Source organism: Pinus tabuliformis, chromosome 8 (genome assembly GCF_031772625.1).
Source record: "Pinus tabuliformis cultivar Carrire ecotype Pingquan chromosome 8, CPIR1, whole genome shotgun sequence".
NCBI classification, from domain to species: domain Eukaryota; kingdom Viridiplantae; phylum Streptophyta; class Pinopsida; order Pinales; family Pinaceae; genus Pinus; species Pinus tabuliformis.
This window is the reverse complement of record NC_142294.1, coordinates 573,736,055-573,755,147: the sequence shown is the minus strand read 5'-3', so window position 1 is coordinate 573,755,147 and position 19,093 is coordinate 573,736,055.

Below are 19,093 nucleotides of genomic sequence, written 5' to 3'. Positions count from 1 at the left end.
TCACCAATAAAATCTTATGATAAACCCGGAGCTAATTTAGTTGGAACCCTCCGTAAATACAGATCGAGAGTTGGCTGGTCCAATTGAAAACTTCCCTTAACGCCCGACGATTTAACTCAAGATTTCCCTAAAAAACTCGATCAAGTGATTAAAAATAGAGCGAGAAAATAATAATAAAATCTTGACAAATAGAGATACCAGATATTACATTCCAAATTTAAATTATTATTCAAACCCCAACAACTGAGCAAGATATTTGTACTCAAATCACTCTTAGGAAGCTATCATCAATGGCTTTACAAAAAATTATGCATGAAGATAAAACATCTTACAGTTTTCCCATGAAGAGTAACACTAGCCGAAATTAACCACAGTCTTTCTTTATTATCCATAAAAAAAGATTACACAAAAGCTTTTTGCTTAGCACACGACTCAGAGATCGAATGAATCCACTGACAAATGAGCTCCTATTTAAAGATAAATCCTCCAACAGTTAGTTCGAGTGATCCTCGTCAAAGCAATTTCGTCCGATGATGAAGATTAAAAATTCTTTTAATCTCATCTGTCGAAATATTTAAATATTTGGGGAAATTCGAAATTTTTAATTAACTCAAAAATAATAAAAAAATTGAGTTGATTTCCCGAAAAAATTGACTTTGACTTAACCCCCAAGGATCAAAGGTTTAAAATTTAGCAAAATAATTAATTTACCCCAAGTCTCGAGACCTTTTAAAATTTCATTTTTTAGGACCGACGAATTTTGCCTTTGGAGGATTTAAATTTACCTTGAACCCAGAATTAATTAAATTTTTGGCTTAAGATTTTAAATATTTTTGGGCCAGAAAATTTAATTAATTAACCTACGAGAGTATAAATTATTTTTCCCACCCTCAAGACACTTTACATAATGATTTTCATATTTTTTACATCATAAGGGGAAAACCCATTTGAAATAGACCCTCACAAACTATTCATTTCTGCGACACAATTATAATCCAGCAAACCAAGTAATTTGTAATAAAATAACCTAACCAAATAATTAGGATTATTCCCAAATCACTTTTACATAGACTAGATCTAGAACACTAGGACTCGCCTAAAATCCTAGCAACAAAATCCATACTAGCTTTGGGGTAACACTGGAGGAAAACTCTGTCAACCATCCGAGAATAGATCAGTGAGACAAAAAACCTCCTAGGATGGAGATCGTCACTATAAAGATAAGTTTACTTGGGTTGTTACATACATGACACGGTTCTGCTGAGATTATTTACATCATATACATGCATAATGGATTTACATTATAACATTATGATCAGGTTGATGATAATAATTGGACAGCACAGACACATCGATCAGGGGCTATCCCTTTTGCGGAAAAAAGGGGGTGTACTGCTATGGGTCGTTGACACGTAGTGGTCAATAGAGCACATTCATCTCACTCATTCAAGCAAAAGAAGAAAGAGGAAGAAGGCAACGAAGAAAGAAGAGGATGTAGAAGACTTGTTTTTGGGCTATTTCTCTCTCACACGTGCAAAGGAAGGCTAGGGTTTCTGCATCATATCTAGGGTTTTCCTCTACAAGTTTGATTTGAAAAAAAGAGGCAAGAAGGCTAAGCGAAGGTCACAAGAAGCCATCCACAAGCTCCAGAAGTCAAAGAAAGCTAAGCGAAGCTCTAAGGAAGTCCTAGAAGGCAAAAAGAAGCTCACACATGTGCCAACAGCGACCGCAAGAGGGCCGAAATTTTCAAGTCTACAGTGGAGGACGAAATTTTGCAGCTAGAAATCAAAGTTGTGCTACTAGAAGGGATTTGATTGGGTTTGACTTGGACAAGGAAAGCACATCATCCGGAAAAGTTTGACTTGCTCTTGGAGGGTATTGGTCTTGGTCTAAAGGTCTTGGAATTCGTCAATTCAAGAATCTATAAGGAAGAGAAGAGATTTGTGGGTTTTGAGAATGAACATGGTGGGATATACTCTTCCCCTGAACATAAAGACCATCTAACCTCCCTTCTGGCTAAGAGGAGTCAGATACTCAAGGATAGGGAGGAAAGCTGGCGACTGAGAAGCAGAGCCATTTGGCTTAAGGAAGGGGATGATAATACCAAGTTCTACCACAAATTCACGAATGGGCGTAAAGCGATAAATACAATTTGGCAGCTAGCAAAAGAACAAGGTGATACAGTGAATACCTTCCCCAAATTAGCAACCTTGGCTACAGCACACTTCAGGAACATATACAAGGCCCCTCCAAATGCTACCCTAGCTGAAATCATGAGAACAGCTCAATTATTTCCAAGGTTCGTTGACCAGGAGGATGCTTCGGAATTGACAAGGGAAGTCACCTTAGGAGAACTGGAAGCTACCCTAAAATGGTTAAACGAGACAAAAGCCCAGGCCTGGATGGATGGAATGTGGAATTCTACCTGGCTTTCTTTGAAATTCTAGGAGGGGACCTCCTAAAAGTTATTGAAGAATGCAGATCCAGTGGAAGAATGTATGAGGCCTACAACTCAACCTTCATCGCTCTCATACCCAAATCTGACAACCCTACCTCTTTCAATGACTTTCGGCCCATTTCCTTATGTAACTATATCTACAAGATCATTTCCAAGATCATAGCCAATCGCCTCCGGCCAATCTTGTCTAACCACATTTCAGCTGGACAATTTGCCTTCCTACAGAATAGACAGATCCATGAGGTTGTCGAAACCACTCAAGAAATCTTGCATTCTATACAGACTCACAAGCTCAAAGGTATGGTCCTTAAAGTAGATCTCTCGAAGGCCTTTGACAGAGTAAATTGGCTATATATTAGAATGATCTTAACACACTTAGGTTTTCCATATGAGTTCATAAGATGGATTATGTGTTGCATTACTATATCATTCAGTGTTCTTATAAATGGGGCAACCTCACCTTTCTTTCACTCCGAGAGAGGCCTCAGGCAAGGATGCCCACTGTCCCCATTACTTTTCCTACTCATCATGGAAGGTCCCAACCGCATCTTAAAGGAGGAACACCGACGGGGTAGGCTAAGAGGTATCCGGATCACAGATGGATGCACATTGATGCACTTGTTCTTTGTAGATGATGTGTTGCTCTTCCTTAATGGGAGTATTGGTGATTTGACTTCTCTACTTAACACTTTCTCTATCTTCCTATCGGCCACAGGCATGATGGTGAACAATGTAAAGTCCACTATAACGGCTATAGGGTGTTCTCCATACGAGATTCATTATGCCCTGCAAAGATTTCCCTATACCCTACAGCATCTAGAGGAGGGCCTCAAATACTTGGGTTACAGATTAAAGCCCATTGGATATAAGAACGCCGATTGGATTTGGCTCATCACCAAAATGGAAAAATGGCTTAACATTTGGTACGACAAATATTTATCGAGAGCAGGAAGGATGATCCTCATCAAAGCAGTGCTGGAAGCAACTGCAGATATTGGATGTCGTTAACATGGATACCTAGGGGAATCCTTGCAAGAATCAAAAACCTATGTTGCAGATTCTTGTGGAAAGGGAAGCAGCCAGGAAAGATTTTTGCTTTGACCAATTAGGAATCCCTAGCTCTCCCAAAGAAATGGGGAGGATGGGGAATTAAAAGCCTAGGCACTTTCTCTACAGCCCTGGCTGCCAAACTAGGGTGGCAGCTAATCACAACACATAGTTTGTGGACAACGGTGGCTATCTCTAAATACATAGCTCCTCTAAACCTCATGGAATGGCTACGACAATCTCAGTGGAATTATGCTGGTAAATCAAACATATGGAAAGCAGTTGTACAAGCAATGCCCCTTATCAAGGATGGTCTCACATGGAGAGTACAGTCGGGAGCAGCGGTCAAAATCAAGATTGATCCCTAGATCGAATGTGGAAACGCACACAGGCTCCCTGAGGAGCTTAGAACACATCTCACTGTCAGAGGGATCACACACCTTAGCCATATAACGGAAAATGAACGCTCTACATTTACACAACAAGCCTGGAAATTTGGGAGGGTATTGCAGATCCCACAGCCATGGTAGCAGCATTGGAAAGAATACACGGAGGCCCTTACTGAATCTCACATCAGAATATAGGAAGGGGAGGATGAGTTAATCTGGGCACAAGCTAAACACGAGAAATACTCACCAAAAGCATGTTATATAGCCTTAATGGACTCAAAGAAACCTCCACTGTGCGAAACTTGGTGGAGCAACATTTGGAAATTAAAAGCTCCACCTAGAACGAGACTCCTCATGTGGACCATTCTGAGACACAAGATCCCCACATGAGAAAATTTAAGCAAAAGATCCTTTCATGGACCCTTCTGGTGCGGCCTATGCAAAGCAGACAACGAAACTATGGATCATCTTTTCCTTTTGTGCCCATCCATAAAAGAGCTATGGATTTCTATACTCTCTCATATACCCTTGCTTCCACAATGGTAGGGCATGTTAGTTCGTTAAGCCTGGGAAGCATGGTGGACTACTGACCCCTCGGCGAAAACCAGAAAAATTCCCATTCTTACTTGCTGCGCCATTTGGATTACCCATAATAGATATATTTTTCAAAACCCCCCCTACTAGTTGATTATCACAGCCCGCATACTAGTTGACTACCATCTCATTCCAGAGGATGAATCTAGCTCTACTCCCAGGCATATCATTCCAGAAAACATAAACCATACACATCCCTGGGCATATTTCGACGGCTCAGCTCAAGACACAGGATGTGGGGGAGGTGCTATACTACACCTTTCAGCATCCCATTATTACAAAATACAAATGGGATTGGGCAGAGGGACTAACAATTTTGCTAAGCTTATCATAGCAAAATATACCATACAATTTGCACTGGAAAAACAACGCAGAAACCTACAACTATATGGAGATTCAAAAACTGTATGCAATTGGATAAATAAAAATGCAAATTGTAAAGCATATTCTCTAAGACATATCATGGAAGAAGTCTACAGACTTATAAATTTATTTGACACATTTATTTGTCATCACATATACAGGGAGCAAAACACATTTGCCGATTTGCTATCCAAGGAAGCAGTGCACAGGCCTATAGGAACGTGGAGGATACTGGAGCAGAAAAATGGAACCTTCCATCAGTACTATCATCGACCATTTATAGACATATCAGATTAACTAGCTCAGAAGGAGCCTGAAAATGTTTTTTGTTTATATAATTTTATATATATGCACAATGAAAACAGACTTGTATATGGTAATTTTGATACTCTCTGCGTAGAGTAAGCACTTATCTTATATTCCAATCTCAGTAACATAACAATGTCTCCCTGCGTGGAGTTCACCTCTTATTTTGATTATTCAAAATGGATGGGCTTTTAGCCCCACGTACAGTATATGATTTTGCATCTACAAAATGTAATTTTCTTTGCTTAATAAAAATTACGACTTTTTCCAAGGGGAAAAAAGCCTCTGATTTTGGCAACGAATTTCATCCTAGGAAGTTTTTTAACCTCCCTAAATTATGTGTGTTTCTAAACACAGATAATCGTCAAAGTTTTTCTTCTAGCTTAAACCCCAAAGCTAAGGTGGAATCTCTTGAAAAGGTTTTAGGTGAGTCCTAGTGTTATGTCGAGTCTTTGTAAAAGTGTGTTTGGGAATAATTTAAGCACATTTGGCTAAATTATTTTATTACAAACCACTTTGTCTATACTAGATCATATTGTGTCTCTGAATTGGGTAATTTTATGAGGGTCTATATGTAAAGGTGTATTCCCCCTTCGAGGATTGAATTAATTGTAATATCTTGATGTAAAAATATTTTAATGCATGGTCCCTCATACTTAGACACCATGGCTAAAATATTTGAGGGTGGAAAAAATATTAATCCCCTTTAGTGTCAATTAATTAAATTTTTTTAACAAAAAATACTCATAAGCCAGAAAATTAATTAATTTCGAGTCGAAAATAATTATAGAGAAATTAATTTCTCTCCAAGTGGAAAATAATCAAAAATTCGCGGGTCAAAAGTAAGTTATTTTTTGCAGGTCCTCCACATGGGAAAAATGGATATTTTAAGAAAAATTGAGCCATTGGACCTTGGTGGTTAAAATCAGTCAAACTCTTGAGGAAATCAATCCAAAATATTAATTTTTGGATTAATTAAACGCGAGCTTTAGGAAAAATTCGAATTTTTCCTCGAAATTAAAAATTTGACGGCAGAGATTAAAAGATCATCAAGCTATCTTCAACGATCGAGATTATGTTGATGGGGATCAATCAAGCCAACTAGTTGTTGTTTTTCACTTTCAAGGATTTCTCTATAGATAGAAGTCATTTGTCTTCTATGTGATATCTTTGGATGATGTAAAAATTTTGTAAAGTTGGTATTGAACCATTGCTCTACTGGAAACATTTCTATATCATGATAGAAAGACTTTGGGGTTCAATTCATGGTGTTTTTCTTCCATTGATCTGTGGTACGTGATATCCTATATTGTGTTAAAAAGTTATGAGCTTGTTATTTCATTTGTCAGTGATAAGAGCACTGTAATGGTAAAATATATTTTATCTTGGGTTATTTGATTCACCATATGATTTAACAACTCTACTCGACAAAAATTATAGAGATTTGCAGGTATACTGTCCCTTGTGCTCTAAGTTCACAAATTGTGGGGAAGGGTCGACTATGTTTGGGCTCTAAGGTTTCTATTTGGTATTTTGATTTTGCAAGAGGGTTTTTGGCTAATATTCAAATTTTTCAAAATATATATTCATCCACTACTATTACTCAAAAAAAAAAATCTCCAAAAAATTTAAATTGCCAACATAGTATATTTGTAAATTATTTCTAACTCATTTGTTTTGCAACAATCAGGGTTTTATATTTTGTGTATATATTTGGGGTTTTGGCATTTTAATTTATTTGTGCACGTGAGCTTCAAGCTAATGAAGAGATTTTGTTGGGGTTTTAAGGTAGATCTAGGCCTAGGAATGCGAGATCTAGCCTCCATTTATCCTCTAGGCACAGCGTCCAGCAATTTTGTAGCAAATCTATGCGGAAATTTTTGTTTGCAAGGTTTGAAATTTTCTCTAGGCCTTAAGGCCTAGTCGTCCAGCTTTTCCAACCCTAGTCGTGAGCCTCAAAGGGCTTCCTAAGCCCTGGACCTCCGTCGAAGGGAGTCATCCATCCTCTTGGAGGCCTCAACCCCCTTCCTAAATCCTTGTCGCAACTCTTTTAGGGCTCTCCCTTCTAACGGCATCCCTTTAGGGCTAAGTCGTAGGCCCTAAGGGCCTTTTTCCTTGAGCCACAACCCTTGGAGGGCTTGCGGCGGGCCTTAGAGGCCTCCTCCTTTGAAGTCACAGGCCTTAGAGCCCTTTTCCCATGCAGTCAAAGGGCTTAGAGGCCTTGCAACCCTAGGTCGTAGACCTACAAGGGCGTTTAGCCCTAGCCACTAGCCCCATTAGCCATTTTCTCTCCATCGTTGGGGCTTTATGGGATTTTCCAGTCGTTTCAGGCAAGTTTTGGGGATTTACAGTAGTTCACGAGCTAAAACTTTGTGATTGCAGGCTTGGTGCATCATTGAAAATTATTTGGCATTGGTTTATGGTCATTTGAATTGAAAATTTTGAGTTTCTTTGGCTAACACTTGGTTTTGCAAATTAATTACCCCATTGACCTAGGGTTTCAAGGGCCAAAGTTGCCAAGCAAGGCCTCAACCAGCCACCAATACCCTAGTTGCAGCCCTCTTAAGGCTGATCTATTTATTTTTAGCTGACAATTTGTGTTGCAGATCATTGGTCCAAGTCTTAAGTCATTTGGGGGACAAATAGTCACCAAACTAGGTCATTAGGCCTGAGGGTTTGTCTTTTCCCTTCTTGTTTTTTCTCTTTGTTTTGCTACAGTCATTTTATGTAGTCATATAACTCAAGTTAATTCATTAAAAATTGACCAAAAATCACTTGATGATCACTCATCCAAATTAGCTTATCATTGGAGCTATTGTGGCATCTATAATTTGGCACCTTATGGATTTAGTAAGCACTAAATCACTGAATTTCTGAGTTATTTCAAGTCGGATATTCATCGTTTTGAGGTCCGATCTGAACATAATAACATTGATCTACAGCTTCTAAGCAGTCTCATAATCATTGGTAAATCATTAGATATGATTTGGAATTTGAATGCATAAATTTTCTAGTTTATTTTAGGTATATAGCATCACTTCTTGACTGCTGATATAAAATTGCAGACCTCTAAAATACAAACACATATTAGTCTCTAAAATTGGCTAATAAACTCCCATAACTCATAATCATTGGTGTTTGAAGTGATTTTGGATTTGAAATTTGGTTATTTTTGCATTCATTCACATAAGTGCTCTAATCAAGTTAATAAGTGTTTAATTGGCTAATTGCTCTAAGTGACATTGTGAATTAATGCTCTCATTGCCATTATTGTCATTGGATAAGTGGATTCATTGCTCATTGCTAAATTAGATATCTCTTGTGGATGCTATCTTGAATCATAAGTGTGATAAGAGAATCTAATTGTGTATTTAATTGGCATATTGATTGTCCATTGATTATAATCTTGAAGTTGCTAATTGTATCAAAATAGCATTGATCCTATATTTTAAGCAATTATCTTTTGGTATTACTTGTCACATTTTCTGGCACAGTTAAGCTTGATCACTTTTTGTCTCGTGGTTGAGGTAATCTATTTTTCAAGTATTTCATTGCTCATAATTGAAAATTGTTGTAATTAAATACTTAAGTGATTAAGCGATCTCACCTTAAGAGCACTCATTCATCTCTTACACTTGCATACTAGGATTAGTATCTTGCATTAATTAATTTACTTCCAAGCTTAAGCTTGGCTGATAGAGAGATAGGCCCACCTTTCTCATCTAGCTTGAGGAGTACTCTTTAGTGGTTAACACAGGGACCTTGCAGTCGTCAGAGCCACAGTCTCTGCAGTACCAGAGGCATCAGGTGGTTAGAACCCTAAGGGAGATATTGTTAACCAAGCCTCAACTTGTTTCCCCCCAATTTCTCTCTCACAACCTACTCTATAGACTTGTTTCCCCCCAATTTCTCTCTCACAACCTACTCTATAGACTAACTTCAAAACAGTTTAGGGAAAGGAAACACTTAGAATAGGCATATAATCTAAAATTAACAAAGATCTTGCATCTCACCTAAATTGTAGGAATTGCATTTGATATAGGATAGTGAAGAATCCTCAAGCAACAACTATTCATTCGGTGACTTGGTAAACAATCTAAAGCAAGTAATTGACTCCATTTAAAGCACTGGTATTTCACAATAATGTAATCTAATCCCTAACTTGTAATCCAATCCCTAACTTGTTAATTCAAATCAACTTGATAGGCCATTTAGTTGTGTCTCAACAACATTTTCTAGCATCATTGTCGCAGATAAGTTTATCTTGTTCTCAGCGCTTTAACGACATTCTTCCTAATATTCTAACCATTTTCATCTTCTCAAGTCATCAAGCACCACATTTTGTGGCGCTTTGACATCTCACTAATCTTCTCATCTCGTTGCTCACTTTTCTATTTGCACCTTAACACATGGATATTTGGGTTAGTTTCCTGTTTGGGTGGCGACTTCATTTATTCATCCATTCACAAAAGCTTCTACAAGAAAAAATCTTGATAGCTTGGTTAACCTCGTTCCCGGTCCTTACAAGACTCTAAGAGCTCGCTTAAACAAATTACATTCAAGTAAGCATTTAATCATTCTCAAACAAGAAGCCCACCCTGATATCCACTTGCTTTTCTCTTATCGCATTAGTCAAGAGTTCATGCATTCTATAGGCCTTGCAACTTTGCTAATATCCAAGGGCAGCCTTATAACCTTCCAGATGCCTTCATGGATAAGATACCTACCTTTCAAGGGAACAATGGAATCAATGTCGATGCTCACATCAGGAAGTTCACGACCTTTCTGCTAAATCATGCTCATGCCATCGCCTACAATCATGAAGATGTTAAGATCAAGTTCTTTGTCCTCTCATTAGAATATGATTCACTACAGTGGTACTTAGACAAGCCTGATAACTCCTTTGATTCTTTGCAAGCGCTCCTCAATGCATTCAGGGGAAAATATGGCGACAAAAAGGAAGGAAGATACTTGTTTAAAGCCATCAATAGCATAAAGAAGAATGAGAACGAAATGGTTGAAGAATTTACTTAGATATTCAAATGTATCATCAAAGAAATGACTCAAGATTATAAACCTCAGGACAAGTCTTTATTGGAGCAATAATATCTTGAAACATTTTGGGTTGAAACATCTTATGAAATAAGATGCGCAAAACCAATTGATTTGGATTTGCTCAAGCTATAGCTGAAGAGCTAGAAAAGGATAAGAAATCCTATGGTAAGTCTAAAATTTTGGGTTTTGAAAGAGGTCCAATCAGAAATAAAGAAAAAGAAGCAAAGGTAGAGCATAACCCAATTAAGGAACTCACTCAAATTATTAAGGAAATGAGAGTTCAGCGTGCTAGAGAAATGAGTGCCATGCAATCCAAGTTAATCCAGATGGAATGAAATCAAGCTCAAAATGTCCAGCCTAGAAATAATAATAACAATCGAGGTAACAATAATCCATGGCCAAGAAGAAATCCTCCAAATGATCAAAGGCTTACTACTCCTCTTGAGTCTACTAATGTCGTCGATTAGCCCATCTCGTTTTGCAAACCGTGTGAAATTTCATGTGTTTTTGCTAGAAAAGCCCCAGAGGAAGGAACCAGTGAACAGATAAATAATGGTAATGCTTCAAAGGAAGGTCATTGCACGGGCATGATCCCTCCATCTTTCACCATCAACAACTTTAGTGATGAGAAAGACCCTATCACACAGATGTATGGTGAAACTCCATCTCAAGAACAGATTCTAGAAATTGCTACAAACAAAGGTTATACTTATCAAAAGGAAGGCAAGGATCAGAATCAGAAGAAACAGATTGCATCTAAAAGTTATCAATCAGGATTGAAAATTGATTGGACCGCATGGATAAACAGTGTTAAGATTTCAGTCCCAGTGCTAGAACTTCTAAAGATTCCTTCTCAAAGAGTAACATTCTTCAAATCTCTAAGCATGGGTCAACAAGTTAACACTGATAAGCATCCAAAAGACGAAGAAATTAAGTTAAAGGGTTTAAATTGTTATATGACTAATGAAGATAATCAGCCTTTCTTCCTTACTTTAGAGGTTAATGATTGCTTGCTTCACAATTGTATGTTGGATTATGGGGCTTCAACCAATGTCATGACTAAGAAAGTTATGGATCAACTGAATCTGAGAATCTCAAGGCCTTATCACAACATTTGCTCTATGGACTCTAAGAAAATTGAGGTCCTTGGTGTAGTTAAGGATTTGCAAGTCGCTTTGGCAAATTATCCGTATAAAATCATCACCATGGACATAGCAATCATAGATGTGTCGGATGTATGGGGAATGCTTTTGTTAAGAAAGTTTGCAAGTGACTTGGGTGGGATATATTCAGATGGACTTATCATATGCTACTATTCCCGCAGCAACAGGTGACATAGTCAGATTATACAAGGAAGTTGAAAGAAGATATCACATTGAAAATCCAAAGATGCCAGACAATGATCTAGAGATTGAACCCCAGTGTCATCCTTCAAAGCATAATGTGGTGGTCACTAAGTTCTTCCATCCTATATATCATTTTTCTTCATCTCATCTTCTGAGCAAGAAAAGAAGGTTAGATTTTCACAAGGATAAGCAGCTCACTCATGAAGGTTCACATCAGCCAAAAAGGGTCAAGATTCAACAAGGAACATCTGACAAGAAGTCAATCCACTTACCCGTAAGCAAACAAGTGTTCCAAATTCTCCCACAGGGATGACATCTGATGCCATAAGGCATCTTCTGTATTGTATTTCTAACCCTACACTCTTAGTTCGGATTTCATTTATGTCATTAGTTAAATTTATTTTCATGCATTTAAGTTTCTTGCCTTTATAGTTGAATTGTTAGAGTAGATTTTTTCTATTGCAGCAGATGTTCTATATATACATGTTGATTTGGATTTTGAATGGATATCTATTTGATGGAATTTTGTTTTCTTGGATACAAGATTCTGGTTTCTCACATTCTTTTAATGAAGTAATGTGTCCCCATATGGAGCCAGATGTTTACCACACGTTGTCAACAATCCAAGGAAATAGGATGCAAAGACATCAAGAAAAAATTTCAAACTTCAGATTCATCATCCAGCACAGTTTTATCATTGTAAAACCAAGGTAAGCCTCTAATTTTGACAACGGATTTCATCCTAAGAAGTTCTTTAACCTCCCCGAATTATGTTTGTTTCTAAACCACTCATCCTGCTCATATGCCATAGGAGAAGGTGAACCACTCATCCTATGCATATCCCAACCATCATGGGGTATCACAGGGGAAGGTGATCCACTCACCCTGTACACAGTGCACCACTAGAGGAAAGTGAACCACTCACCCTATGGTCAGTGATATCTCCAAGAAGAACCCCAAGCCCCTCAGCTCCTAGAGCTCAATATCCAACTGAAACGGGACCCTCATAAAAGGGTCCCTCCACGACTCCAAGTCATTCACAAAAGGTTGAGAATTTGACCTTCCTCGAAGGCTTCATAAGAATATTTGTGACTTGATCATTAGTCCCAATGTAACAGAGCCATATTGCTCCCCGTCGTACCATATCCCAGATAAAGTGGTACCTGATATCTATATGCTTGGAGCGGTCATGAAACACGGGATTCTCAGAAAGACGAATCCCACTTTGGTTGTCACAGTAGATCATGGTGGTGGTATCCAGCACATGCTCAAACAACTCACTAAAGAGCTTCCTCAACCAAACAACTTCACAAGAGGCCATACTAGCAGTAATATATTCGGCCTCAGCAGTGCTCAAAGCAAATGATTTATGCTTCCTACTCATCCAGGATATCGAAGCAGAACCTAGTGAGAAGCAACATCCCGATGTGCTCTTATGAGCCACCATATTCCTAGCCCAGTCAGCATCAGGATTAACCATGGATCCTCAAATTCCCGACAGTGTATCTTAGTCCATAGGTGATTGTGCCCTGGAGATATCTCAAGAGATTCTTGGTAGCAATCCAATGTATGTGATGAAACTCTACCATAAACTGACTCAATGTATTCACTACAAAGCATATGTCCGGACGAGAGTTCACCCAGAACATCAGGGCCCCCACAAGTTGTGATACTCAGAAGGATTTCCCAAATTGGGCCCAGCAGCACTTCCGCATAACTTCTTGAAGTTAAGTTCCATCGGAGTAGTCACGTACTTACAATCCACCATCCCAAATCTTTTAAGTAGCTTCACAATGTATTTTCCTTGGGAAAGGAAAATCTCACCTGGCTTTTGCTAGACCTCCAAGCCTAGGAAGTAGCACATCAATCCTAGGTCCATCATCTCGAATTCGGAAGCCAACTCCCTCTTGCATTGATAAATAAGGGGGTCTGCACCTGCCAGAAATAGATCATCCACATAAAGTACCAAGATGAGAGGTCTATCATTTTCGACCTTAAAGTAAAGGTTCGGAACAGCTTCACTTCTTGTAATCCCAACTTCATCAAATAGTTGTCAATCCTCTCATACCAAGCCCAAGGAGCTTGCTTCATCCCATAGAGGGCTTTCTTCAACATGTATACATGTGTCTTTTGATCTTGAACTTTGAACCCCTCGAGTTATTCAACATAGACTTGCTCCTTAAGTGGACCATGCAAGAAGGCGGTCTTGACATCCATTTGATGTAAATTCCATTCTTGAGAGGCAGCAAGGTCAATGATCGAACAGATGGTGGTATATCGGGCAATAGGTGCAAATATCTCATCACAGTCCACACCTTCCTTTTGAGAGAAGCCTCGAGCAACAAACCTAGCCTTGAACTTTTCAGCACTTCCATCACCTCCATGCTTGATCTTGTAGAGCCATTTCAAGGTGACAACGGATTTGTCCTTGGGTCTAGCGACCACATCCCAGACATCATTCTTCATAATCGACTCATATTCTTCGTTCATAGCATCCTTCCAAACTTGGTGCTTCATAGCTTCTTCAAATGTGCAAGGCTCAGTTTGAAAAATGGTGCTCATGGCAATTAAGTACCCTTATTACCTATTCGGCTTCTTACGTTCACAAAATGTCCCCCTTGGTGCAATATGTCTCTCGACATCTTTGAGAGTGTCCTTGAGCCATGAGGGCCTCCTTTTTGAGGAGGGGGTCTCATGAGGAGGTGGATCAATGGGATCCATCGGTTCTTCAACATCAGGCATCGACTCATTCTGCAGTTCTCCCTGTTTTCCTGTATCTGCTTCTTTGTCCTCCTTGGAATAGGAAGGTTCCTAATCTTCCCAAGGGCGACATCTTCATCGAAGGTGACATCATCACTTATTTCCACTTCTCTTTGACTAGGCACATAGATTCTATATGCCTTAGAAGTTTCATGGTAGCCCACAAATGTTCCTTTCTTCCCAGATACATCTAATTTGCTTCTCTTTTCTTTTAGCACATGAAAATACATTGGGCTACCAAAAAGACTAAAGTGAGAAACACCAGGTTTCTTACCGATGAAAACTTCTTCAGGAGTTTTGGAGTCTGAGGCATGATGAGGGCATCTATTTTGAACATACATAGCAGTGTTGGCAGCTTCTGCCCATAGGAACTTTGGAAGGCTTTAATGATGAAGCATGGCACGCGTGGCTTCTATAATGGAACGATTCTTTCTTTCAACAACACCATTTTTCTCAAGTGGCTTCTATAATGGAACGATTCTTTCTTTCAACAACACCATTTTTCTCAAGAGTATATACGGTAGTAGTCTCCCTCTTAATGTCAGCTTCTCTACAATAGTCATTGAACTCATTTGATTCTTATTCGGTTCCATTATCGGTCTTCAATATATTGATCTTCTTCCCTATTTGATTTTCAACCAAGGCTTTGAAAGAGCGGAACCATGTGAAAACTTTTCCGTTTTCTTTAAAAAATAAATCCAAGTTTTGCAAGAGAAGTCATCCACAAAGATAACATAATATAAATATCCTCCCAAAAATGTCACGGGCAACATACCAGATAGATCATAATGAACCAATTGCAAAATGTCAATAGTCTTGCTATCACTTGAGGGGAATGTTCCCCTTGTATGTTTTCCTTCGGTACATCCCTAACAAACACCTTCATGTTCTACTTTAAATTCGGGCATACTTGTCACCATCTTCCTTGCATCGAGTAAAGCCTTATAATGAAGATAAGAAAACCTTCGGTGCCATAATTCGGATTGAAGAGATGTGTTGTAAGACATAGCTCGCCATGGACTTCCTCCAACTTGATATAGGTTATCAACCATGAGTCCAAGAGTAAATGCTTCTTTGAAATTTCTTTTCCAAACACGTACCTTTCCATCAATGAATGCCACCTTGAATCCTTTATCCTCCATTGCCAAGATGGATACCAGGTTCTTCTTTAGATCAGGTATATATAGTACTTATTGTAGATGAATGGTGCTACCTTGACTTAATTGAAGAGTAACATTCCCAACGCCTTTCCCAGGATAGGTGGCATTGTCTCCAAGAATGATTTCCAAATTGGTATCCTTTTCTATCAGATTTAAAAGAGCCTTCTTATACCCAATGAAGTGCCTTGAGGCACCGCTATTAATCAACCAATTTCCCAAGGTATCCAAAGGAGAGGCAGTAGAGAGGGCAAATATTAGATAAAATTCTTTTTGCTTGTTATCTACAACATTAGATTCATCATACCTAGAGTTTCTTGATCAATTGGGAGGTCAATCATTTCCATGTTGAGTAGCGGGAGCATTCCTTTTTCCTTTGTTGTTGAATCTACCATTCCTTTGATTGTTGTTGCCCTTGAAATTGTTGCGGTTATTGTCATCATCATCCTGAGGTGTATCCCACTCCCTAGCATTATGGCCAAACCTATTACAAATGAAGCATCTACCCTTTCTTCCATCTTTGAATCTCGGTCTTCCTTGACATTGCTTCTTTGAACCTGCATTGTTCTTCTTTTTAGCATGAGCGAAGAATGCAGTAGGATCATTCCTATTTGAAGGCATGTCTCTCTTTATCATCCTTGTTTCTTCTTGAGTACCTCTAGTCAACAACTCATCAAAACCTAGAATCCAGTCATTGTTGAAGATAGAGTGTTGAACACACATCCCATTCACGAGGGAGACCTCCAAGGGCAATGAGAGCAAGCTCCCTGTCAACTATAACTTCCCCAATAGATAGAAGATCATTTTTTATTTCAGTGATCCTCATGAAGTAGGATTGGATATCTTCTCCACTTCCCTTCTTTATGTCCTTCAACTTATTCTTGAGGAAGAAAACTTGGTTTGCATTGCTAGCTTTGAACATGCTAACAAACTTGTCATACATCTCCATAGATGTGCCCAAATCAGAGATGTAAGTAACTAAATGCTTATGAATAGAATCCTTGATGATCTTCTTAGCTTTGACTTCACCTTTCTTGTACTTTGTCTTAGCGGCAACCGATGCATTTGAAGGAGGTTCAACAATCTTTCCGTGCACATATTTCATAACATCATGATCTTCCAAGGTCAAGTTAAGAGACATCTTCCATGCATGATAATCAGACTTATCATTGAGTTTGTCATCAGATTTGAAATATGATGAGGAGGCCATTTGAATCTTGACCTTGTCCAACAAATCTCAGTGATTTCTTTTCTCACTCTTGCTTGGGCTTTGTCTTCATCTCAGCTCTAATACCATGTTAATTTTCGATAACAATGGTATGTTCATGCTTTGGAGCAATTTACTTCAATTTTTCTTATTAGCCCAATATCAATTTCCATATTAGCAATCACATTAACATGATAGTAAATGTAGATAGAACATAAATAATAAACAAAAGACAAGCCAAGACAAGAGGACACAATATTTGGCGAATGCCAGGGGAAAACCCCAATGTGGGGAAAAAACCCTTTGATCAAATCTTCTTATTATTCTTCAAAAGTTCAGCACAGAGAGAGTACATCATACAAAATTCACTTGCCCAAACACTATCAAAACTGTCTAGCCAAACAACAGTCAACATTATGCCCTAACTAGAAAGTCAACACTGGTCAAACCAGCAAAAATCCTCCTCCAAATCAGCTCGGTCAAACCTAGTCAACTCAGCCTTCAAGGACAGTCCAAATCAAGCCAAAACAATATGGAAGAGGTCAAAGATGGTCAACGCAAGTCAATGATGCTATCAAACTTGTTGCAGTCAATGCTGGTCAAATAGCCCAAAAAATCTCGATTTCAATGCCCAAATATGCGACCTACCAAAATAGAGATATTCCCACAAAAATCGCAGTCAAACAAAGTCAAACACTGCCCTGTCAACGCTAGTCAAAGCTAGCTACAACTCTGTCAATGCAGAAATCAAAAAACCCAGTCAAACTTCGCACGTGTGGAGAGGAGCAGGCTGCCTTGAAATTCGTATGGCCCAATCAGATGAAGAGAGAGAAAGATGTGTGAGTGATGAGTGACCAAATGAGGAAAATGACTCCTTTATATATACACAATGTTGAGGATGAAGAGACACGTCTGTTGGGCTTCATGAGCCTAAATTAGACTTTTGGTCGACCTTGACAATTTGTCCATAAAAGAAATAAATTCATAATCCCATTTCTACTTGTCAGACTGAGATGATCTTTAGATCAATCCTACACCTCTCGGAAAGAGGAATCCAATAAAAATATCATCTCGATCATATGAGATGTTCAAGGTGGAGTTTGGCCCTAAATGCCAATTTTAACAGGCTTTGAGGTAGATCCAGGCCTAAGAAGGCAAGATCTAGCCTCCATTTTTCCTCCAGGCCCAGCGTCCAGCAATTTCGCAACAAATCTGTGGAGAAATTTTTGTTTACAGGGTTTGAAATTTTTTTAGTCCTAAAAGCATGGTCGTCTAGCCTTTCCAACCTTAGTCGAGAGCCTATAAAGGCTTCCTAAGCCCTCAGCCTCCCTCCAAGGGAGTCATCCAACCTCTTGGAGGCCTCAACCCCCCTCCCTCACCCCTGTCGCAACCCTTTTAGGGCTCTCCCTTCTAGCGACAGCCCTTTTGGGCTAATTCGTAGGCCCTAAGGGCCTTTTCCCCTCAACTGCAACACTTGGAGGGCTTGCAGCTCGCCTTAAAGGTCTCCTCCCTTTAAGTCGCAGGCCTTTTAGGGCTTTTCCCAAGCAACCGCAAGCCTTAAAGGCCTTACAACCATAAGTTGCAGGCCTAGGAGGGCGTTTAGCCCTCGCCACTAACCCCATTAGCCATTTTCTCACCTGCATTGGGGTTTTGTGGGGTTTTGCAGTCAAGGCAGACAAGTTGTAGGGTTTTGTAGCAGTTCATGAGTTAAAATTTTGTGGTTGCGAGCTTGAGGCATCATTGAAAATTATTTAGCATTGGTTTATGGTTATTTGAATTGAAAATTTTGAGTTTCTTTGGCTAACACTTGGTTTTGCAGATTAATTAGCCCATTGGGCTAGCGTTTCAAGGGCCAAAGTTGCCAAGCAAAGCCTCAACCAGCGACCAATACCCTAGTTGCAGCCCTCTTAAGGCTAATCCATTTATTTTCAGCTGGCAATTTGTGTTGCAAATCATTGGTCCAAGACTCAAGTCATTTAGAGGACAAATAGTCACCAAACTAGGTCATTAGGCCCGAGGATTTGTCTTTTCCCTTCTTGTTTTTTCTCTACTTTGCTACAGTCATTTTATGCAGTCATATAACTCAAATTAATTCATTAAAAATTGACCAAAAATCACTTAATGATCACTCATCCTAATTAGCTAATCATTGTAGCTATTGTGGCATCTATAATTTGGCACCTTACGGGTTTAGTAAGGACTAAATCACTGAATTTCTGAGTTATTTCAAGTCTGTTGTGCATCATTTTGAGGTCTGATCTGAATATAATAAGGCTGATCTACAACTTCTAAGCAGTCTCATAATCATTGGTAAAGCATTAGATATCATTTGGAAGTTGAATGCATCAATTTTTTAGCTTATTTTGGGTATATAAAATTGCACACCTCTGAAATACAAGGTTGCAACAGTG